This window comes from Phoenix dactylifera, chromosome 18, assembly GCF_051530095.1.
Source record: "Phoenix dactylifera cultivar Ajwa chromosome 18, Ajwa_hap1_PhDact_Kaust_v1.1, whole genome shotgun sequence".
NCBI lineage: Eukaryota > Viridiplantae > Streptophyta > Magnoliopsida > Arecales > Arecaceae > Phoenix > Phoenix dactylifera.
Window position 1 is genome coordinate 1903644 of NC_143207.1, and position 25056 is coordinate 1928699.

At 41.8% G+C, this 25056-nt stretch overlaps 1 pseudogene across 1 annotated transcript; it reads left to right on the plus strand.

The window, feature by feature from the left end:
* The first annotated feature begins 227 nt into the window (after window positions 1-227).
* Window positions 228-23677, plus strand: LOC149750867 (putative ubiquitin-conjugating enzyme E2 16; annotated as a pseudogene). The gene is made up of 8 exons (XR_016399033.1): window positions 228-3580; window positions 3662-3765; window positions 3873-3976; window positions 4202-4265; window positions 19209-19339; window positions 19616-19670; window positions 23228-23316; window positions 23414-23677. The product of XR_016399033.1 is annotated as a putative ubiquitin-conjugating enzyme E2 16 (transcript).
* The last annotated feature ends 1379 nt before the right edge of the window (window positions 23678-25056 follow it).

Consider the following 25056-nt stretch of genomic DNA (forward strand, 5'->3'; position numbering starts at 1 on the left):
CAAGTTTAAGCATGCTTGAGCTTTGCTACAATTCTGAACTTGTCAGTTTTAATCACTCCCAAGTAATTATGCTCTGTTTGGTTGCTTAGGGTATTTTTTGGGTCCCGCATATTCTCTCACTAAATTTTCCTTATACTTTCAATGACTCGTGACAAAATAATAGCCCATCTTTGTGAATTTGACGTTCATTTAACTCGAACCACTATATGGATTCTCTGATTCCTAGGAAGAAAATCCAAGGGGAAGGAGGAAAGAGGGATAAAATTCAGATCTGAGGATCCCTTGCTGGAATTGTATCTCCTATGGGTTGCTCCATCTCTGGGTGATGAAATTACGCCACTTGCATGCTTTGTTTGGGGTCAAGTTGAGATGCAAATAGGGCCTGCCAGCCTGCATGTCAAATGCCTTGGCTTATTTTTGTGGCACCTAACCTGGCCCATTGTATTGAATATTATGCATGTTTGTTTTGGGTATGACAGAAACTACAACAATAAATCCTAGTATGGTCAAACTAATTAGTTGTCTCATGCTCATTGTAAATCACTTCAGGAGTTAATGTCTTACCCAATTGTGAATGGAGCCTCAGAGCAAGGAATAGTGCATGTAGGGGTGGCTAATTTCAGCATGAGACTGGGGCCCTTAAGAGTTAACAAGCTAGCTTGCAATGTTGCATCATGCTGAAATCTGGAATTATGGAGAGAAACTTGTGTTACAATTCTAGTTTAGTTTGCATTTGGTTCCAGAGAAAATCGACGTTAGGTGTCATGTTGAAGGCTAGCTTAAACTACTTGTCATGTTGAAATGGACTTTACACTTGTTAAGCTCCCATCATACTTGTTCTCCTCTACTTTTTAGGTGTCAAAAAGAGTGACATGTATTTTGGGTGCCCGGACGCATGCGCGTGCGAGAGAGAGAGAGAGAGAGAGAGAGAGAGAGAGAGATGTGGATATTCCTCTCTTAGGTGATCTCTTGTTGGGCCTCTCCTTGGTCCCCACTAGAAGATTTCCTCCTCTTTCTCTCTTTTTTTTTTTTTTCTCCTGAGAATATGTACATCGTATCTTCTTTCTTCTATCTTTTTCTTTCTTTCCATTGTTAAGAAGCTTTAACTCAGATATATTCTGATTTGGAGTTTATATGGATCTCCCTACTATGAAGTTTGAAGAATTTGGTTTAAATATGGATTTAATTATTCTTCGAGGTGATAATGCTTAACTATTAAATTCGTTTAACTTGATTCAATCATTGTAGGTCGGGTTAGATTATCTGCCAGGCTTGAATTAAAATTTTTGACTCACTTAATAAATATGCCAGGCTTAAATTGACATATTTTTAATCTATTTTTGTATCCGAGTGAATCTGTATCTAGTCTAACCCCACTTTTAATTGTTCTCTCCTGGAAGGGGGGTATATAAATGCAAAGGAAAAACACACAAGCTGGAGTCTCGCGGCTTAAGTATTTTTTTTAAACTTTTTTTTAATTTTTTTTTTATCTCTGCACAATTGCTTTTTTTTTTTTTTTATTTGGGTAAAACTGCACAAGTGCCTTGAGTACTTTAAACCACAACCAAAAGTGCAAGCTGGTGCGGTTGAAACAATAAGGCACATGCTATATCTGCGCCTATTAGAAAGTATTGGCACATCACTAGCTGCTTGTTAATTGCAGTGTCATTGCCATGCTGGTGCTAGGTAAACAAACCACCAATATAACTAGGGATGTAATAGGTTGTTAGGGCTAAATGAGGTTAAACCCACATAGGTCGCTTTCCAAGCATATGTCCAAAAGATTGATGCTGCGGGTCAAGAGACGAAGGATGGGTTAATGCACCATTACACAGTATATCAATAACATCATATTCAAACCAAACCAATATGGACTTAGATATGTAGACCTACCACCATCAATAATAAAATAGCCTGCAATGATCTATTAGATCTCATATCAGTTGTTTCAATTTTGACATGATCGCTGTTAATGTCTTTGAGCTTAAAATTATAAAAAAATACCAAGCTTTCCTGCAATAATATGATTTGAGGGATTTTCAATGTTCCTTGAATTGAAGAAACATTAGCAAATGTTTGGTATAGCTAATCTGATATTTTTTTTTTGTTAGGAACGCTCCTCAGAGATATATTAAACTAGGCCCTAGAAGGAAAAAGTCTATTTTTATTAGATACCTAAAATATCCCAAGGATTATGTGTTCGTTGGAGAACAAGCCGATGGAAGTGTGATATTATATATTTAGATGATTTTTCTAGCAGAAGCGGAGCTACGTACCGAGGACTTTCCACTTTTATAAAATAGAAGATCTAAATCCTGGCATATCTAGCCAACCGGTTGAGAAATAAGAGATAATTCCTTAGCCTCTTGGGGTGAGTGGAAGCGACAAACCGAGTGGATTGGCTCTAACAAAGCATGATCAAGATGATTTGCAACCACATAAAAGCGTTGGTAGTCGGATCTCTCATCGTCGTTTTGAGATTGAGAGAGAAGCATTCATGGTAGCTCCAAAAATATTGAGGTGTCCCCAATATTTCAAGAGGCTATCTTGCTGCTGTTAGGGAGCAGATTAAAATGAAGGAGGAAGAAATGGGGTTTATGAGAGCAAACTATGTTTCAGGATTTTGTTGACCTTCTGCCTGGGCGTCAAATGATCAATAACAAATGGTTACTTCAGATATAATACAAGGTGGATGGATCCATTGAGGTATGCATCTTGTCGTGTGGCCAAAGGTTATACCCAAAAGGAGGAAATCAATTTTGAGAAAACCTTTCTTCAGTAATTAAATTTACCTCGATGCACCTCATCCTAGCTCTTATCACATATATAGATTTAGATCTCTAAGAAATGGATGTTAAAATTGAATTTTTTGATAGACAACTAGATTAAGAGATCTAGATAGATCAACCCATTGGCTAGTTGGCTAAAATCTAGAAGTGCAAATTATGCAAATTCCAACAACCTATCATGGCCTAAAGTAGTCACACGACGACCAGTTCTTTCTTAATCTGAGGAATAAAGTATTAAATTTGAGGAATAAAACTCCAATCTTCCCACCAGTTCTTTCTTTCTTTCTTTCTCAAAGATTAGACTCTGAATTATAAGAAGGAAATTCCATGTTTCGCAGAATTCCACACTTAATTACTTTTGTGCGATCGTTTGATGTCAATCTTCGTAACACGTGTGCTGCACGTGCTTAGTACGAGTTCACAAAAAAGTGCCACCCGTGTTCGCTTGCCAGCCGGTTGCCAGACAGGCGGCCGCAAAACTCGTGGGAGCAAATACACCATACTAATAAAATAGAAATGCTAATGTAACAAACATGTTTCACAAGCAATCCAACAAACGAATCAAATCGCCCCAAACTTCGGCCACTGGTGGGACCCATCACCCCCACCTCTCGCCGCTCTCCATATCTGCTGGTTCTAAATTTGAGTACATGTGGTTGTCGCTTTAGTTTATTATTTTTCTACCAGCGCATACTCGAAGCGCGAGACAGGCGGCGATCCCTCGATCCCTCCGCCCTCCGCCCTCCGCTCTCACCCGAAGCATGACCAGCTCCTCCGTTCCCTCCAAGAAGGTCTTTCTCTCTCCTAATCTCTCTCTCTCTCTCTCTCTCCCTTTCTCTCTCCCCTTTACTTGTCTCTTTATCGCTCTCCAGGCTTTGAGCAAGATCGCGAGCAATCGCCTCCAGAAGGAGCTGAAGGAATGGCAGGCCAATCCCCCGGTCGGCTTCAAGCAAAAGGCCACCGACAACCTCGAAAGGTCTTCGCCGCCCAGAGCTCCATCTCCACCCACCTTCTTCTTTTTCTTTTTTTCCTCTCTTTTGATCAATTCGGTTTGAAACCCTCTTCTTTTCTTTCGATCACAAGGTGGATCATCGAAGTGGTCGGCGCCCCCGGGACGCTCTACACCAACGAGACCTACAAGCTCCAGGTCGATTTCCCCCGAGCATTACCCCATGGAAGCTCCGCAGGTGATGAGATTCGACCGCTTTTCTCGATCCCTTTTTTTGTCTTTTTGGCACTTGGTTTCGTATATATTGGTGCTGTTATCTGATATATATGCATATATATATATATATATATATATATATATATATATATATATATATATATATATATATATATATATATATATATATATATATATATATATATATATATATATATATATGCATATGCATATGTTTGATGATCAGGTCATCTTTCTTCATCCCGCACCGTTGCATCCTCATGTTTATAGCAATGGACATATTTGTTTAGGTAACCCTCCACTCTGCTATGTTTGTTCCTTTATTAACTTATTTATTTTTTACATAGTCTTTTGCTAATGTTATTATGGTGTATTCATAAATCTTCTTCACGAGATTTATGATATGCTATATTATGTATGGCAGCCCGTGGATATATTTTTAGTTATTGGTGTTCTGGTTCTTAGAAGGATGCTGGGGATTTCTATCGGATACTGTGGTTGCTGAAAAAGCTATGCAGTTGTTAAATGCTTTTTTTTGTCCACATAGTATTATGCATTTAAAGGATGAAAGATTAGTAAACTGGATTGTTCTCTCATTTTTGTTAGACTCGTGCTCTTCTTCTTGGTTATTTTGGGTTAATTATTTTGCATTTGGATCTTGTTATATAAACGCATAACTCAAATAAGAGGATCATCAAAAGGGATGCTTTGCTAAAACAAGATCATGGTTGGGACACCACATATTAGAATCTTAAATGGTGGTAACGAAGTCGTTTAATCATCCTTATATTAGATTGAGGCAAGTATTAGGGTTTGCCATGTTAGCTTGTCCTACTACTACTACTACTTTATATGTGTGGCCCTTTACCCACGCTCCTTCCACTGAAAATTAAAAAAAAATAAAAAATACTTAAGACATTTCACCAATAGGATAGGAGCAAGGTATGCCGTCTCAGTACTGAGCCCTATATTGGTGCGATCTTGTCATTATATCGGTACGCCCGGTACAAAGGCCGGTTCGACATACCAAGTATCGGTACGCCACCTGTACTTTGTACCAGTACTGAACTGTTATGGTACGATATGCTCCGTACCACCTGATTTGTTATGGTATGGCTTACCATGAGCAGGAGAAACCCTTTCCTTTTTTATTCCTACCTCTCTTCCTTCTTTCGTTTTTCTCTCTTATATACAACCAGACCTATTATCTATCTTTCCTTCCTATCTACAACTTTTCCCACATCTATGTAGCTGGGTGGCACTAGGCACTTATCCAATATCTTTCCTTTCTCCAGTACATTACATGATGCTGATTTGTTTTCCAGGGAAGGAATACATTTGCATGTTGTTCCTTGGCTGTTCACTTTTAATAAGGACATTGGGTATTTGTGTCATAGTTGGATTTTGTGATTTAAGTTGAGAACTACCTTACAAGCTAATAGTGCACATAATCCCCATATAGATGGTTGGTTTGAGGTGGTTAATTCCACCGTGGTTATCTTCTAAGATATTTAGCAAGCAAGAGACCAGCTTAGTGCAGTTTGACCTTGCATAAGCTGGTCATTAAACACATTAAGATGAAAAGCTCTTTAGTGCTACCACATACCTCTTGTCCTAGACTTCTCAGTTATGCCATATGTGGGAGTGCACCACTCTGATGCTAATTATTATGTCTACGATATTTATGAAGTTTACAAAGTGGTACTGAAGAAGTTAAAGTTGAGCCATATTTGGTGTAAAGAGGCAACATATGAATGCAGATCAAGTTTGAAAAAAATCATTCCATTTCAGTTTCAGATTTGTCAGGTTTGTGGAGATTCAGTTTCGGCAATTTTGGTGATTTTGAAAGTTTGACACCAAGTTTATAAATTTTAGACCAAAAAGAAATAAGTCTAAAGAAATTGAAAGATTAGAATAAAATAATGAGAAAAGCTAAGAATAGTTAGTACACCATATTTTACAGTATTTTGTGAGACATAGCTTCTTTAGGTCCATAGTTTTGACAACGTTATGTTGACGTTCATTTGAATTTCATTGTAATTCATTAAGTATACTGGTGAAAACATGCCTAGATACATTATTACTTCTTGAAGTTAAAGTGTTAAGAAATACATTAGATTTAATTGCGAAGCTCTTTCTTAAGCTAGTGCACTCAAATATCTTCCTGCATTTTTTAAGTAGAACTCAGAAATGTATTGAATTTTAAACAATTTCTCATTGTTTTGGGGTTAAGTGGCTAAATCAAATACATGGAGCTTTTAAATGCTATTGTAGAATGTATGGTACTTTATTGCTCAGACTAGTCTTTTTTTAGAATACTATTTTAAGGGCCATTTCGGAGGCCTTGAGCCATCTCTCTCTTCTTTTATCTAAAAAGAAAGAAAAACCATGAGATGCTAAGCTCTGATATAAGCATTTGCTACATGTCGGAATGAGGATTAGACTCACTATCACCTGTTAATGTCAATTCTATGTCAGTTATATATATTTAGATTAGTTGAGGAGGAGATTAAGGATATTTTTGATGTCCTGATGTTTTAGACATGATGCAACACTTTTTACAATAGATTATTCAATGCAAAGGCTGCTCATTGACATATAGCATTAGGTAGATGATTGGGAACTAGGAAGATAATGCGAAAACCTGTAACAATGATTTATTGAGGCACGTTTAACAGGGATGAGCTCTACTCACCCATGGGGAGTTGATTCGAGCATTATGCTTTCTTTTTTCTTTTTGCTTGTTTTTAAGCTGTATAATGTGTATTTGAGCTCTGTTATCTTTTAAGTAGGTTAGTTTACCTATCATGTGAAGGGGGTCCACATCCCACTTTAAGTCATCATGTGCATGCGACTAGCACATGATCACTGAATTGGTGGTCCTTGTTTCAATATATTTAAATATTATCTGTCATGATTCACCTGGAAAAGGGGATAATTAAGAGGGATGCTTGGCTGAAAGAAATATGTGTCTAAGGGCTTAAAGAGACATATGTCCAAGCAATAAGGTTTGTTATGATGCCCAAGTATTATGGACACTGCAAAGGTAGAGTAGGGAAGACACCCATTCCCTCTTTCTTCCTTCTCTTTTCTTCTTCTTATTCCTCTTTTCTATGAGAACAGACTACACCTCTCTTTCATACACCCTCTCTTTCCTATCTTCTCTGCCCCTTATATTCTTCATTCCTTTTGGCTGGGTGATAATAAACATCTCTAATGCATGTACTGAGGTATTGCATGCTGGTGGCTGCCAGATTAGTGTAAGCACAATATGTCGTTCTATGATATACTAGTGCTTGGCAAGCTTGGCGCATGTCGAGTCCTAAGCACTGGCATGCAGTTATTACTGTGCTAGTGCCGCAAACTGATTAGACACTGCACTATATTGTGCATGCTGGCTGGTACTTTAGTCCATGCATTTGTGTTCCTCTTCTTATTTATGCAAAATATGGACTGGTCTGATGGGTGGCTGCTGCATTTTTATTCTTTCCCAAGGCATGATTAGGACCTAAACTGCTCTCCCAAACCCTGACCATCCTGCTGCCTTTTCTATTGAAAACCTTCCACTGCCATCTTCTTCCCTCATGCGATTTTCCTTCTTTGCTTCTAGGACTAATTACATACAAGTTCAATCTGATAAAATACTAGCCTGCTTCCCTTATGTTGAACTCATTTCTGCCTTTAAAACCTTTGGTGGCGTTTGGTAGGAGCATAAAACCCGTTTGTAAAAAATAGGTATAGACCTGGAATAGGCTCTGCTCCATTAACCCTTCTTATGCTCATTGTTTGGGCGGAGCCTATTCCATGTCCATCTTGGAATAGCCTTATGCCCACTCTTTATGCCCATTTCACCCTCTTAGGTTGTACTCTTGAATTTAATTTGGAATTATCAAATATATTGTATAAATATTACAATATAACAATCAATATCAGTTATAATATACATTTTATATATACTACTAATATAAAATATTATTATTCTATTACTACAATATTAAATGTTATAATATTGTGATATTATATCATATAATATAATATCTTAATATATCTTGTACATTATAATAATTATTAATAAGATTAATGCAATATAACAATATTTTCATATTATATTTGTTATAGTAAATGTATTACTATCATATGATAATAATTTTTATCAAGGTCGATGGTATTGGTATTTGGATTTATATTGGTTGCTTGGTATGGTACCGTGCCATCCTAACGCACGGCATACCGATAAATGGGAGTTGAAGAGGGAGAAGGAAAGAGATGAAGAGAGAGAGAGAGGGAGGGAGAGAGAGGAAGAGGGAAGGGGAGAAAGAGGCCGAGAGAAGGAGAAATATCAAAACGGGGGTGAAACCATGCCGGTCCTCCGCTGGTATAGTTCGGTACGCTCCGAACCGGACGGTTCAGAATGGTGCCACCTTTCTTGATTTTTTATAATATATTTTTATTATATTACTATGAAGCATTTATATTTCTACAATAATGTTGTACAATACTAATATTATATAATAATATAATATTAATATAATATTATTGTTACACAAAATATTGTTACTTGATATACGTATTTAAAATATTAATGTTATAACACGAAACATATCCATATAATGTATTTTATTTATTATATTTTATAATAATTAATATACTATAATACTATAATATTATAATATGTAATATATATTATGAATCTTTAATATTGAAATTAAATTTTAAATATTAATTAAATCATATGAAATGTACTATAGTAGGAGTTTTTTTTTTTTTTTTTTGCTAAAACGGGCAACTCATACTACTCGGGTACGAACACACCCAACAGAATCTGCATACAAAAGGTCCCGGAATGCTCCAGGCACGTCATCCCCACCAACCCAAAAGGTGCCTCCTGAGTGGCTCGCAACATACGCCGCCACCCAGTCTGCCGCCCCATTCGCCTCACGATATAGATGCATAACCTGAAAGGAAAACCCCTCACTCACCATCAACCATATATCACGGAGTAAAGGGTGAACTCCTCCATCACTATGAGGGCCCTTCCGGATCCAACTAATCACGGTGGCTGAGTTACCCTCCAGGAAGATGGAGCTCGCCTGAAGTACCTGTCGTGCATACCGTAATCCCATCCAAGCCGCCGCAGCTCTGCCCCTGGGACCGAGGTATCGAAGATCTGACAACCCCCTGCTGCCACCATGTTGGAGCTTGGGCCCCTAATAACAAAACCTGCTCCTCCTCTCCTACCTCCATCCAAGACTGAGCCGTCGAAATTGACCTTGAGGAAACTTGGGGGTGGGGGCTCCCAGGTGAAAAACACCGTGTGAGTAGCTGCCGAAGCAGAATGGGGGCCCCAGATGTCCTGAGCTGTCAAAGGTCTATGATCCAGATCTACAGAAAGAAACTCTACTGCCTGAGCCCAAGCCCTCTCCATCACAAATCGTGGGGACAGGCTAGGCTTACCAAAAACACGGGCGTTCCTGGCCATCCATACCTGGTAAGCTGTGCAGGACGCCCTAATAGCCACAGACCTCATCTGGGTGGAGATGGAACACCGCCGGACCTCCTCCAAAAAACTATCCCTCCGGCTCCAGACCGCCTCCTGAATCCCGGATAACCTCCAAGTCCCCCTCGCCCAGACACACTGGAATAGTGCATGATCCACTGACTCATCTGCCTCACAATACTGGCACAAAGGAGGAATGCTAACTCCACGACGGCTCAGCTCCAAGCTCGTCGGCAAACGATCCCATGCTACCTTCCAGAGGAATAATGCAACCCTCTGGTGTAGCCCAAACCTCCATATCCAGCCACAGTCCCTACCCAGGTCTGACTCCTGCTGAAGAACCCGAGCGACATCACCAACCCTGACTCTGGCCCTACAAGTGGTGCTCCAAACCCTAACATCTGGACCTGCCGATCCCGGGATGGGGAGGGCTCGAATCCGCTCTGCTAAGTGCTCTCCGAAGAACTAGCCCAACCTGTCGACATCCCACTCTGCCTCCCCAGGCATAAGGAGGTCGTGCACTTGGAGCCCCACAGGCCCCTCGTCACTGATCATCGTCGGCCACAACCTCAGCGGAAGTGCATCCACCCAAGGGTCCTCCATCACATCAATGCTCCGTCCATCGCCAATCAGCCACCTAGTATGTGCCAGTGCTATAGGTATATACCTCCCAACCTCACGCCATATGAAAGATGCCCTCCGGCCGCCCACCACCTGCCCAGCTGAGCCTGGCCGACCATATCTCGCTATCATGGCCTGACACCAGAGACCATGTGGCTCCAGAACAGTCTGCACTGCACGTCGCGCCAGGAGTGCCTCCCGCCTCGCCAACAGAGACTGCACCCCCAAACCACCCTCCCTCAGAGGAAGGCATACTCTCTCCCAGGCCACCAAGTGTACCCCATGGCCCCTCCCAGAGGAGCCCTACAGAAAACTACACATAAGCCGCTCTATCCCCACCAGCACCGTCTTCGGCACACTAGTATGGGCCATAATATAGACAGGCATGGAGCAGAGAACTGACCTAACGAGCGTCAACCTGCCCATCATAGAGAGTGACGAGGCTCTCCAACCCTCGAGCCTGCTCTGCACCCTCTGTATCAAAGTGGAGCACTCCGCCATCCTCAGCCTCCTCCCTGTGATGGGGACACCAAGGTAGTCCAGTGCCCCCTCCTGCTCCCGTATCTCCAATATCGCCCTGATCTCCCGTCTGACCCTCCGCTCCGTGCTCGGACTGAAGTGTATGGATGACTTTTGGCGATTGATTCTCTGCCCAGACGCCGTACAATACTCCATCAACACCCTCTGGATGGCTCGCGCATCCCTCACCCTCGCCCTAGCCAGAAGCAGGCAATCATCTGCAAAAAGTAAGTGAGAAATAGGGCGAGCACCCGGGGCTGGACTGTAAGCAGCCAGCACCCGGTCCTCGCAGGCTACATGTAAAGCACGGGATAGTACATCAGAGCAGATGATGAATAGGTATGGGGACAAAGGACAGCCCTGACGAAGCCCCATAGTAGCTCGAAAGAAAGGCGAAGGCGTACCATTAACCAAAATGGAGAAGCTAGGCCCCTGCACACAGCCGAGAACCCAGTCAATCCAGATCTGATGGAAGCCAAAACTCTCCAATGCCTGTCTGAGAAACTCCCATCGGATCCGGTCATAAGCACGCTCCATGTCCAGCTTTACTGCCATCAAACATCGCCTCCTCGAAGCTCGCTGTAAGTCTCCCATCATCTCCTGAGCTAGCAAAATATTATCTGATATACTCCTCCCAACCACAAACGCACCCTGCTCCTGACTGATAATAGTAGGCAACAGAGCCTTCATCCTCCCAACCATAAGCCTCGCCACAATTTTATACACTGTGGTACACAAACTAATAGGCCTGTAATGACCGGGCTCCGACGCATCCCGTCGCTTCGGAACCAAAGTAATATAAGTAGCCTGCCAGTCATCTGTCATCACTGCCCTACTGAAGTATAGCTGCACTGCCTCCACCACTGATCTCTGAATAATACTCCAATATCTCTGAAAGAAAAAAGGTGGAAAACCATCCGGTCCTGGGGCCTTGTCCCCTGCTAATGCCCAAACTGCCTCCTGCACTTCTGTATCTAAAACAGGCTGAATCAATGCTTCATTATCAGCCTCCTCAATTCTGGCTGCCGGCCTGGGGAGCTGACCCCGCACATAAGTCCCCCCTGCCTCCGTCCATCTGGATCTGAAAAAGTCAACCATCACCTGTCGCACTGCCGAGTCCTCCTCCACTCGCTGGCTCGCCCCAACTCTCAATGATCGTATCATGTTCCTTTGCCTCCTGATGATCGTCGATTGATGAAAGAAACTAGTGTTTTGGTCCCCCTCCTTGACCCACTGCGACCTCGACTTCTGCCTCCAAAAAATCTCATGCTGATGCAGTAACGAGTGATGAGAGGTCAAGTGACGACGCAGCTCTGCCATCTCCTCCTCCTCAAGCTCTCCATCTCGATCCTCCCTCCCCTGGAGCTCCGCAATCAACCCCTCTGCCTCCTCTAATCTCCTGAAGATGTTGCCCACAACCTCCCGGTTCCATCTGCGAAGGCGTCGTTTAGTAAGCTCCAGTCTGCGCGATACCCTCTGCATAGCATCTCCCTGCACTGGCATGCCCCAGGCCCTCCTAACTACTTCCCAGGATTGGGGGTATGACAACCACAGCTTCTCAAATCGGAATGGGCTATGATGGCTGGAGCTCAACGCTGTGGAAATCAAAAGAGGACAATGATCTGAGGCGATCCGAGCAAGGTGACTGACCTGGTATGATGGGAATCGCTGAATCCAGTCCGGAGATGCTAAAGCCCTATCCAGCCGCTCCCATACTCTCGCTCGTCCAAGCTGGTTGTTACACCAAGTAAATCGCGGCCCAGAGAAGCCAAGGTCCACGAGGCCGGTCTCATCCAAGAACTCTCGGAACTCCCTCCTATCTCCAAAGTCGGAGTAGGCCCTACCACCACGTTTCTCATTGGAGCTAAGAATGCAATTGAAATCACCCACCACCATAGTCGGGATCCCCTGAGTCAACAAACGGGTCAGCTCGCCCCAAAGGACTCTCCTCGTCCGGTAATCAGTACTGGCATAGACCCCACACAGGACCCACGGAGCTACATTTGGTTCCGAGATGACCATCACAACCTGCTGAGTGCAATTGCGAAAGACATCTACAGAGGCCACTCCCCGCTTCCACAACAACAAAATACCTCCAGACAAGCCCTGGGATTCTACTACAAAGGAATCCCAATCAAAAGCTAGGCGCCGCTGCACCCGACGCAAACCTTCTCCAGATACCCGTGTTTCATAAAGAAAACAAATATCAGGGCAATGAAGCTGCACAAATCTCCTGAAGGACGACAAAAATGAAGGCTTGGCCGCCCCCCTACAATTCCAAGCTAAAATCTTCATATAACACAGTGGGATAAGTGTTTGCCCTGTCTGCGTGGGCTTCTCTTTCCCTGTTCATGAGGCTTAACCTCCTCTCCCAAATCCCCACCTTCCTGGATCGCCGCCCGCAGCAAATCAGCCACCTTCCCATGATCCTGGATGGGAGAAGTAGACCCCTGTCCCGTGCCCCCTAGAGAGCTTCTCATCACCACCACCATAGAAGAGGCTGGGGAGAGCCTTACCGGAGCTGCCAGAGGTTTGAGAGCACCGTCCCCGTCCTCCATCTTAAGCTTCCCCTTGTTTTTCTGACACGGCATGGACACCACCTCCCTTTGTGAAGCTTTAGCCGAGCTCAGCTCCTTCCGGTGGTGCAGGCCCTCCAGCACTTCCTTGGCCTGAACCTTGCTGCCATCGCCGGCCACACCCTCACGCTGAGCTAGGGTCTCGCCTGCCACTGCCGTTCCGCTCGCCATGGGCGCTCCGTCCTCCGCACGCTTGGTCCCAACCGTTCCGGCAGCAGGTGGAGCACCGCCCAACGTCGGACGGCTAGGGGGTCTCACCGGCGGCAGGGAGGCACTCCGGAAGTGCCTCCGACCATCCTCCCTCCGGCGTAGGCACGGGTCATCGAAGGAGGGCGATGAGATCGATCGGGGCAACTGAGTCGACTCAGCCCTACCAACTCCCACAGCCCCCTTCCGCTTGGCTGGGCTTCTGGCCCTTTTCAATGGGCTTGGGCCCTGTCCATGGGCCAGCCCAGTAGCAACATCTAGGCCCATTATCCCGTGGCCCGACCCATCAGTGAGAGGCAGGCCTGGGCTTGGCTTGGCCCGTCCCGAGTCGGATCCACCCTGCTGGCCAAGACAAGTGGTCGAGCCCAACCCCTTGATGATTTCCGGTTCAGACCCCAGAACCCCACCAGTTTGGGTCATCTCCGCGTCCGACACCCGTGCTCCCGTCTCCTTCGTCTCCGGCGACCTCCTCCTAGCCAGCTTAGAAGGCTTTTGCCAACCTTCCGTGTTCGTGGGCGACAGAGGGAGATTCGGCGCAGCGATAGGAGACCTCGGCCCCAGATCAGAGGGAGGATCCTGCACCGGTGTTGTTTGAGCGACCTTCTCCACCGAGGCCTTCTTCATCGGCTTGTTCGCCTTCGGTCGCCATATCTTTGTTGTTGTCAGCCACGGGCCGAAGGGAAGCCGACTCCCCAATTCATCACCCTCCTTCGCCTCAGATGACAGCCCCTGGGGGGGCTCCTCCATCCCAGTCCGTTGGGAGCTCTGTTCTCCCTGTTCTCCGGCCGTCGCCGGGGCCGTGGGAGGAAAGGGGCAAGCCCCCTCCCCGTGCCCCAACCGAGCACACTTGTAGCAGAATCCAGGCAGGTTTTCATAACGGAAAACCTGCCAGTGTAGGTCGGTTCCTACCTGGATGAACGTCCCCGGCCTGATCGGCACCCCCGCATCCACCTCGATCTTGACACGGGCAAAACCGAGTTTCCGGCCCTGGTCGGTGACCTTGTCCAGCGCCAAAGGTCGTCCAGCCTTCGCCGCGATACCCCAGATCAGCTCCCTCGTCCAGTACTCCATCGGTAGACTTGGTAGCCGAAGCCAAACTACCGTCCGGCACAGCTTGTTGGTCCCCGGAACGAAGTTCGGCCGCCATCGCTCCATGGTCAGGAGCTGACCAGCCACCAACCAGGGACCGCCTTCCATGGCCGCCTCCCGATCCTTCTCACTCCGGAATCGAAACGCAAAGGTCTCGTCCGCCAGCATGAACTCCTCGACATCGTAGTCGAGTTTTCCAGCAGCTCGCAGCTCCCGGCTAATCCATTCCACCGGTACGCGACGACCCAAGCTCCCCATAATCACCGCAGTATCACGCCACGCCGCCCGGGCCACCTCCATCTTCTCCGGCGAGATCTCCACCACATCCGTGTACCGTCGCTTCAAAGCTTCGAGCTCCGCTGTCGTGATTTGGTGATTGGTCCAGGTCGGAGCCCTCGACGAGCCCTTTACCACATTCGCCCACGTCCGGCCCATCTCCGGCGCCTTCGGATGGGTTTTCTCCCCTTTGTCCCCCGAGCTCGTCTCCTTCTTCTCCAGCTCCACGGGGCCCTTCGTTGCCATCTTCTACAGTGCCCTAATCGGACACCGTGGACCCCCTCCACTCCTCGCGCACCAACCGTTTGGGAAAAGTCCCCACCCACCGCACGAGAATTGACGCACCTAGGCACACATCCCGAGTCACTCACTCTCTCTCCTCCTCACTCACTCTCAGGATCCCAGAACAGTGTTTTTATAGTAGGAGTTTTGCCATTTAAAAAAAATGGACAGTTTATTCCAACTTTTGGCTTATTCTAATATTTTGGATAACCAAACAAATTTGGCATAAACACATGGTATCAAGGTTTGTCGTACTAATAGATACCGTATTGTACCGGATATATTGTACCGTATCAGCCGTACTGTACTAGACCGGTATGCAATCTTGTATCATATGGATACTCGATATGCCTTACTATCTTGTACTATACCGCATACCGATACTATAATAGGATGGTACTGGTATAGAATCCGGTACCAAGGCGGCGAACCTTTCCTGTCATAGCTATGCCACTTAGCATGACTTTCCTCGTTCCCATTTTCCTTGTGCTCTTACCAAACGATACCTTTATTTCTTTGTTGTGAAGTGATTGAGCTTTTCTCAGATCTTGGTTGCTCAAGGTGTTGTCTAAAGTAAAAAATGACTGTTCATATTGGTGTCTGTATATATATATATGTGTGTGTGTATATATATGTATATATATATGTATATATATATATATGTATATATATATGTATATGTATATATATATATATGTATATTTAAATTTTAGACTTGATTAAAGGTTAAGCTTACTCAGAATTCTAATATTTTTCTTCTATTATTTGCTGGATTTGATATTTCTTCTTGAAAAATACATTTAATTGTTCTTTAGCCCATAAATTTATATGCGAGACTTGAAGAAATCTTGAAGCTAATTCTCTTTTTATTTTATTTTCCTCTGCCAATTGCCAGTTTTGATAATATTTGCTTCTTGGAACGTAATATTAAGTATTGTTTAGACATCAAACTTATCATCTGCCTTAGCATTGTGTTTAAAGCTATAGGATGGACCATTGAATCGATGCATAGATAGTGTAACTGGATGATTCAGTCATTCGAAGATCCATACAGAAGATTCATGAATATTCAAAGGTTAAAATAGGATTCATGCTTATAATAATTCATGAGAAAGGATGAGAAGATTCTTGAAGAACACTTCATAGGTTTTGTTGTTAAAGGAACAACTAAAATCCTACTATGATTTTAAATTCATTGTGGAATAATCTGTTCTATCATAAGATGGATCCACCATATTGCTTCATCCAATAGTATTGCAAGTGTCCATTTGTCGTAGCTGATCTTTACCATCTTTTCTTAAGGATTAGGTACTAGTTGATCTTTGCCATTTTTTGTTAATGATTACATAGTGACGTTAAAGTCTAGAAAAGTCAAAAGGATCTTGAGGCAAAATTTTTGCAACATAAGACTTTGATCTGTTGTCGATATTAGTTGGTATTTTGCTTTAAGATTTAGTTATATTAAAAATTTTGGGTTCTTGGACCGCTTAGCTTCAGATCCAAGTGTTTGTTTGAGCTTTTTATACTATTGATTCAAGTGCCGAGCTTGTTCATTTGGACGAAATTATCATCTGAATAATCTTTTATGCAGGCTCTTACATAATTCCCAATTTTTATGACACCATGGTGATGCAAGAACACTTAGGAATGGCCCAAAATGCGATGATGGACCAAAAGGGCTAAGATGGATGCAGAAAACATGATAGATAGAAATTTATTGATTTAAATTTAATTAAAAGCTTGGAGAATTTGTGTTTTAAACTTTAGAAAGGTAACACTTCTAGGGAAAAAGAAGGCCTTTAAAGTTTAGGGCAATCAAAGATCATCCATAAAAGATTTATAACAAAAAACTCAAATTACAAGATTAGTTCTTTCTTCTGCTGAACGTTTGAGGAAAGGAGTGCAGGAGGTCAGAACGTAAGTGGAAAAATTATAATGTAAAGATAGCAGAAATTTGATCATTTAATCAAATAATCTCAGCACAAAATAGGAAAATCTGATATCAGTTTCTTTGTTAACGCAAGAAACTAAGCATAATAAAATTGTATGTTGTGAAAAATCCACTGCAGTTTAATGGAAAAGGAAGAAAAATAAGACAAGGGTAAGATATGATAGATTAGGTGAGGAAAGAAACTAGAGTGGAAGAAGTAGAGAGAAACAGAGCTGTATGGACTAAAGGTATCAAAACGTGGCCCAAGAGATTTTTTTTCCTCAATCATTCAAACCATTCATATACATCAGTTCTCATATTCGCTCAATGAAAACCATCTGGCTACAAATGTTCCCTAACTTTCATCTTTTATTCTTAAAAAATTTACAACTTAGGATTCAATTAAAATCTAATGCATAACTTGGAAACCAAGTAATTTGACCGCAAGATATTAACCCAGAATAGGACCCTTAGAGGCTTCGTCGGAAAAAAAGGAAAACCAAAAGTAGAAGGGCTTTAATTGGTCTTCTATCAGAACAATGGTAATCTGGCATGAGTAGTGCCATGAACAGTAATACCTTTAAAAATAGAATTTCTATTTTTAATAAAGCTTCTCTAAATGACTCTAAACCATTTAAACATCAAATAAACTAAAAATCTGAACTGTTTAAGCAACTTGGAGGCTCTAATCTGCTTAGTGGGTGTGCTGATCATATGAATGTTGGCCAAGTATGCCATCTTATCTTTTGTATTGCATGATTCGGCCCATGTTGCTTTAATTGACAATCGAAAGCCTTCTTGACTGATTCTTTCATCAATAGCATCCTCCATAGGTGTGCATTAATCGATCTTTGGTCAGCAGGACTTCACCTGGTGTTACACCTCTCCTTTTTCTTTTCCAATCATACCCTCTAGCTCTAAAATGACAGTGAGGTCTGCTGATGTGTGTCCTAAAGTAATAAGCGACACTACAAAAGGTAAGCAAGAGTGTCCTGCAGAAGAAACAAGGACATATTTGGATAGATCTAAGGGCCTTTTTGGACCCCATCCACATATGACATCTCCTTAGATGAGAAACACTTTTGGAAAAGGTCTGGATTATTGAGAAAAATTGAGAGATTGGAGAAGCAACAGAACCCATCTTCCTTTTTTTATATGGATATGGAAAATGACATTGTTTTTCGGTTTTTATATCCTATTTTTTAGAGATTGGGTGCATGGCAGTCTCCTTGGAATGCTTAAGCTTCTCGTTTAATACCACCTCTCCTCGACATCTTTGTTCTTTTGAGGAGGCATCACATGGGTGTGATTGTTCATTTTGGGCATCCAAATAAACCCCAAGGTTTTCAAAGAAAAAGAAGATGGAGGGTCTTCCTGAAGTTTCAGAGTTCAGGAGATGGTCGTATGTTACAAGGTTATGTTTAAGAAAAGATAAATGGTTCATTATGGTTCATAGCTAAGATCTGTTTTTCTTTATCTTTCCTTTTTCTTCTTAAATGCTTAGTTGGTACTGCTAAGAAATTTTAGTGGAGCAGCCATGTTGCATTGGCCACCCTTTGCTGATCAAAGAAAAGCCCACCTGAAAAAGGTTCTTATTTGCCTCCTTAGGCTTATGGTTGGTTTATTTTAGTGTTTTCTAGCTCCATTATTTATATGATTTCTTTTTGTGATTTTTAGTTTCTGTTTTTAGATGTACTATGCCTTATTTGGCACCTAGTATGTGATTAATTAGTTTCCTATTGTAGAGTCCTAATTGGACTCAAGTTGATTAATGTGGCCTATTGACCCTGGTCAAAAGCCAGCTGCTGTCTTTCCTACAGACATCCAAAGTGGACTCAAATAAGGGAACTAAAGGTGGCCAACTAGTCCCCTTGAAGTAATGATTTGTGGAATCTTATTTTTCCTATTTTGAGAGTCCAAAAGGATGGGTGTAAAGTATCCAAGTATCCTCAAGAATCCAACATGACAACCTTAATACATGGACATGAGGACATGGCCGTATAAGCACACACAAGGCATTAGGTTGAGTTATTAGCTTTTTATGGGAGAACAAGGTTGGAATTTTGCACCCCAATCTTGTCAATTGCAAATTAAATGAAAAATGCTATGCTAACATGATCTGGACCTGAAAATATTGGTTTGGTGTTTGTTGGGTACAAGACGCTATGCTTGCTTTGCTTGGTTGGCATGCCTTATAGGTGCTAACCTATTTTTTTTTTTCCTCTTTCTTCTCTAGCCTTATGCTTCTTTAGTACTGCTTGGAAGACCCTTATGGAGAGGCTTGATTGTGAACATCACCCCTACCCTTCTCCATTATCTATGACCCAGGTTGAGAAAAAAGGGCAGAAGAAGGAAAGAAAAATGAGATAGAGGAGGGAAAGGAGGAGTTCTTGCTGCTTGCAATTCAACTTAATTATTGGCACATCATTGCGTATTGCAACCTCCAACTACTCTTTCAGATCTTGTGTGCTCAACCATATATAAAGAGGCTCACCAAAGATCCAGGATAACAAAGAAAAATCTACCTAATGAAGATAAGTAGAGCTTTCCAGTGGGGCTTCATGGACCAGCTTCTAGCAATCAAATTTTGGTGGAAATGGTGCTTGTTGACAAACATGAGGTTCCATAGCTTTTATGCATCAGATGGAAGGTGAAGATGGTGACACTGCTAATGGTATTGGAGATGGTACTGATCGATGTTTGTAGTTGCTTGGTGGGACCTATTGCTTTGGTGATAATACTATGAAGGTGGTGGTTTTATAAAGTTAGGAGGTCTCATGAAGTTGGAGAAGTAAAGCCAACAAAATATTCCCTTTTCAATTTGATTTACTTATAGCAACATTTTTAGATAAAAGTCATAGGCAAATGGCAGAATACAAAATGAAAAGTTGGCTTATTTCCTTAGCTGGATGAGTTGTAAATAAATAGTGTGGTACCTTCACTGAAGGAAGCAATAATTTCAAATGTACAATTACATTAAGTTGTGTCATGAGTTTTGGTCTTTTTCCTACTAATCTGTCTAACTCCCTACTTTGCCGCATGTAAATGCTGTCCCTCTCGTGTCCTTACTTGATCATACACCAAAAGGACAAAGAAGTTTAGCCACATGGCCAAGCATGCACCTCCATAGTCCTTAGTTGGCAAGTATTAATGTAAACTCCTATGACATCCTTAGTTGATCCTCCAAACTGGAAATCTAAAGAGTAAATTTGCTGAGTTTTGGTCAACCTTTAGTAACCACCGCTCTAGGAAAATGAGGCGAGAAAATATCATGAAAAATTCAAACAAGACAATGTGTTGGTAATGCTTTAGGTCAAATATGATGGTTATGATTTATACCAATAACATAATATTGGAAGAATTTAAAACTTGACATTTTGAGAATTAACAGTAAGAAAAGTCAAGGGAGAATTTGTTCATTTTGGACTTCAACAAAATGATCTTTTTTATGTCAAACAGATCCACCCCTCCAAAATCGTTCTTGAAATGCAGAAAGTTTAATGAAATTTATTTTTACAGTGGAAAGAAATGTTTCAAGAATGAAAACAGTGGTAACCAAAAGTTGCACGCTACTACTCAATGAAACCAGAATCAAGAAATTTAGAAGGATAGCAAGAAGAATTCATAATGATGTTTTCTCTAAGGAACTACTTGATACTTACCATGCATATGATCTGCCATCCTTGATACTTGATACTTACCATGCATGTGATGAAAATAGCCAACTCAAGTCTCCCACATGCCCAACCTGTATCTGTGGATGACCTAATGCCAAAGAGTGCTACATGGATGCATAGCTCTATCCTAGCTGTTGCTATAAACCTCCAAACCCCAGTAGTCAAAGATATTCTCCAAAGGTGACACGCCCATTTCAGAATCCTTCATAATCTCTCCTCTATGCTAGCTTCCTAGGCATTTATTTTATATTTTTTTTTGATCCCTCTTTCCTGCTTCTACCCCCAGTTATAGTTACAAAGCTCCAAACGAGCATCAGATACGTCTTGCGCCACTTGTGCTAGTAGTGGTCGCATCTATATGAGAGACTAGATGAGATACGTGAAAAATAGTCTTTCCACCTCCCTTTTTCTTTTTTTTATATTTTTTTTTATATTGCAATTTATCGATTATTATATGATGATACACATGATATCCATAGGCATGGGAGTAACAATATGTGCATATTACCTACCAAGGTTTGAAATACAGTGGTACTGGAAGGTACCAGTCATGTCTTGGTACGGTAATTACCGTGGTACACCCCCATATTTACTCTTGTTTTATCATTATGTCTTGGTACATTGTTCCGTAAAGTCTTGGTTTGCTGCCGATACTTCTTAGTATAGGGAATACCTTACCATGGTCTGGTCAGTTTTTCAACCCAACCACAGATGTGATTAGAAATTGGAGAGTGCAACTCAATGGGGATTGAGCTCAGTCATTCCTTTTGCATTTTAGTCCACCTTGCCCCTTTCGAATGAACGAAGGGTTGACTGCAACATAACTAGTGGCTTCCCCTAAAACCGTCCTTTTTAAACAATCCTAAGTCCACTATGTGAACCAAAACAAAGATAGGAAAGCCCACTTTATAGAAATTTACAGTACACTTTAGTTTCTGGATTCTTTCAAAAAACTCAAAAAGGTATTCATTTTTTTAGGCAAATATACAGTAATGGGCGCATACATCCATTGCTTTGCAGCCTAAACATTGTTCCCATGGAACAAAGGACTACCACATCCTTAATCCTTTTGGGGGAAGAATATACGGCTAAACAATACTAACAATTTGGGGACTGAAGAGAATGTAAAACATGTTTGATTTTTTTGGGCATAAGAATGTTCACCTATAAAGAGGGTCCAAATGCTCAAAAATAATGCTAAATCAACACATTGAGATGGATTGGTGAGTGCAGCAGGAAATAAAGTAGTTAAGTTGCAGTAGTTAGAATTTAATGTGAATTAGAGTAAAGCTTTTTCAAGAGTGTGATGATGCATGTGCATAAGATGTGAGGATTAAGCACACAAAACCTTAGATTACTTGACTGCAAATTGTCTAAAGAATTTTTAGAAGTTTCTGAGACTTGGTTGGGAACAATGCTAAAGGTTTCCAAGAATACCTTAGCTGGGACGAAGCTAGGGTTATTCTCATTTGGCAGAATCCGGAGCAAGTCTGGTTGTGAGAGTGGGTCCAGATGTGAATGTGGGGAAGAGGATACTTTAGAAACACTTGGAAGCTCTTAGGAAGCGGGAGTAGGTTCGAAATTTTGAGAAGATTTTGAAGCAGGTGCATTACTTTGGTATAAGGTTCAGGCTGCTGAGGGATATTTTATGAGTTTCATATGTTCGAAGTCTGGTGCATTTTGTATGTATTCAGAAAAAAGGGAATACTGATGAAGGCCTTGAAGTACCCCAATCTTAGAGTAATTAACTAGGGTTCTTGTAAAAAAGGTCTTTGTATGTTTTGAGTGGAAGTGTATCTTGCTTATATGCAAAATGCAAGAAACTTAAGAAAAAAAATTCTTAGTTATTGTATTAACTTACTGCTTGAATCTTTAACTTTAGATGTTTTTTTGATATACTCGAACTAATCAAGTTCCATATCTTGCACATATTCCTGATACAGCTTTCTGTCCTTTCGAATATCATATGATGATACACAAAATGACATTTCTCAAGGCTGCTAAATGTATTTGTGATAGTTGGCATCTAAATATTCTTTTCATCCTATCCTTTTTCTCTAGACAATCATGCCGTTGACATCTATATATTCTTTTTGTGTATGTTGAGTTTCAGCGTATATTATACTGTCTAATCCTAGGTTGGATTTTAGAATTAAATGTCACAGTTCAGTTAGATTAATTCATTAATGAATTATATGAAGTTGCTGTCGAGTGGTTTATTTCAACCAGACAGAATTTAACTACCCAAATCAAACCTGACAGTTCAGTTATATTATACAGTCTAATCCTAGGTTGGATTTTGGAATATTATAGGTTCGAACTGGTTATGCAACCCTATTTCGGCTATTTTCCATTCCCTTTTCATCAATGACAACTGGAACAAAAGAATAGGAGTAGTTTTACGGGTTAACTTAAATCTCACGGTTCAGTTAGATTAATTCATCAATGAAATATATGAAGTTGCTGTGGAGTGTTCTGTTTCAACGAGACAGAACTCAATTACCAAAATTCAACAAATATTCAATTAAGAAGATCTTTTTCTGTAAGTTTTGACATTCTAGTGTTGGCTCTGTGGCAGATATACTGTATGATTCATGGTCGCCAGCAATGACTGTAAGTTCTGTTTGTATTAGCATTCTATCCATGCTATCAAGCTCGACTGTAAAGGTCCTTGCCTATTTCCATGTCTCTTGCATTCCTTGTTCTTTTGTTGCACTCTCTCCGTTCTCGTCATTCTTTTGCTTTTAAACCTGTTTGACTGCAGCAACGCCCTGCTGATAACGACCGCTATGTTAGAAACTGTAAGAACGGTAGGTCTCCTAAGGAGACTAGGTGGTGGTTCCATGATGACAAGGTGTAGGAAGAAAAAGCAGTAGGTGGCAGCCCGTCCTCTTAAATCAAGGGCTCAAGAGCTTACTGTAAACTTGCATGCGGGGTGTTTGTAAGGTCTTATGTGCTGCATCATTACTAATACAGAGAAATAAGTCAATGCAGAGGAAAGCTGATGGATTGGGCTGGCTTTGGTGACTTTCTTGTTGTCAGCTTTATTTATGATGAAATTACTTCTCGTGCTTATCCATGCCTTACTGGATCTGGCCCCATCAGTTGTGAAACTTATGTTGACTGCAATCTGCAACCAATAATAAGCAGTTGATATAATTATTGGGTTTAATCAGAAGAGAAGTGTGATGAGCTAACATCTCAAATAATCTTGTAATGGTAAAACAGGATATCCAAAGCTCCCTGTCCGCCTGGCAACTGATTCATGAAGTCGCCCCATGGATGCTGGAATTCTGTTGGTTAAGCTCCTGTCTGCGGCGGATGCTGGAGCTTATCGTCCGTAGATGCTCCTAAGCAATTACCAGCATGCAGGAAGAATGTTTTTCCCTTTTCTCTCACTTTAGTCTCTTCTCTTTGGTACATGCCTGCCCTAACTCTCTCTTTCTCCGTTTTAAGGGAAGGAGGAGAAAAATAGATCCCGAGCGCACATAATCTGCAGGAAATTTGACCATATAACCGCTATTACGTTAAGGTGTCTCTTAACATGCTGACAACTAAAATCATGAACCATGTATATATTTTCTAAAAAATATTATTTTGAAGATGATTAATAATTTCATTTGAAATATCTTACATTACGTTGGCATGTCATTTGTTAGCTATAAACGGTTCTCAACGCCGCTCGCTTGTGTAGGGCCGATGCTTTAACCTGGTGAAAACTAGGTGTTTACGCACCTTTAAATATCCTAAACATTTATTTATTTTTTTTAATACTTGCATTTGGAAAAGAGTGAGAATGTCCATGTTATTTAATTGGCACCATGGTCTCGGTTCAGGCACCGATGCAGTACGGCTATTAAAATCGGTTCCGACTCAGATTGGGTCCGAACCGATCGGTTCATGGCCTGTACCGATGCAAACCAGCTCGGTTTGTTCGTATCGGTATGGAGTGTTCTTCACGGAAGACAGCGCACTAAGTGCCATGCGCTGTGGCACTTTTGGTACGGTACTGGTTCGGCTCGATTCGGTATCGATATCGGACTGTACTGGTACATCGGTTCGGTCGATATGGTGAATCTTGATTGGTACTAAATAATTGGTGGTTTCCATTTGATTGGTATATTTGAATTAGAAAAATGTGTTTATACCCTTTTTAAGTGCGAATAATATAGGGCTATTTACCTTGACGGTCATCCGTTGTCCCAACCTATCTTTTCCCGCCAACATTGGAATAATGAAAAGATTGCACAATTCTCAGACAAATTTTTGCTTTCAACATAATAGTAACCATGCATAGAAATGTTTACAGATCAAACATAATGCAATCATGAGAGTAATTATTGAAAATTATTTCATGATTTAGTACGATATATGTGGACTTGATCGGATGGCTTGGGTAGCAGTGTT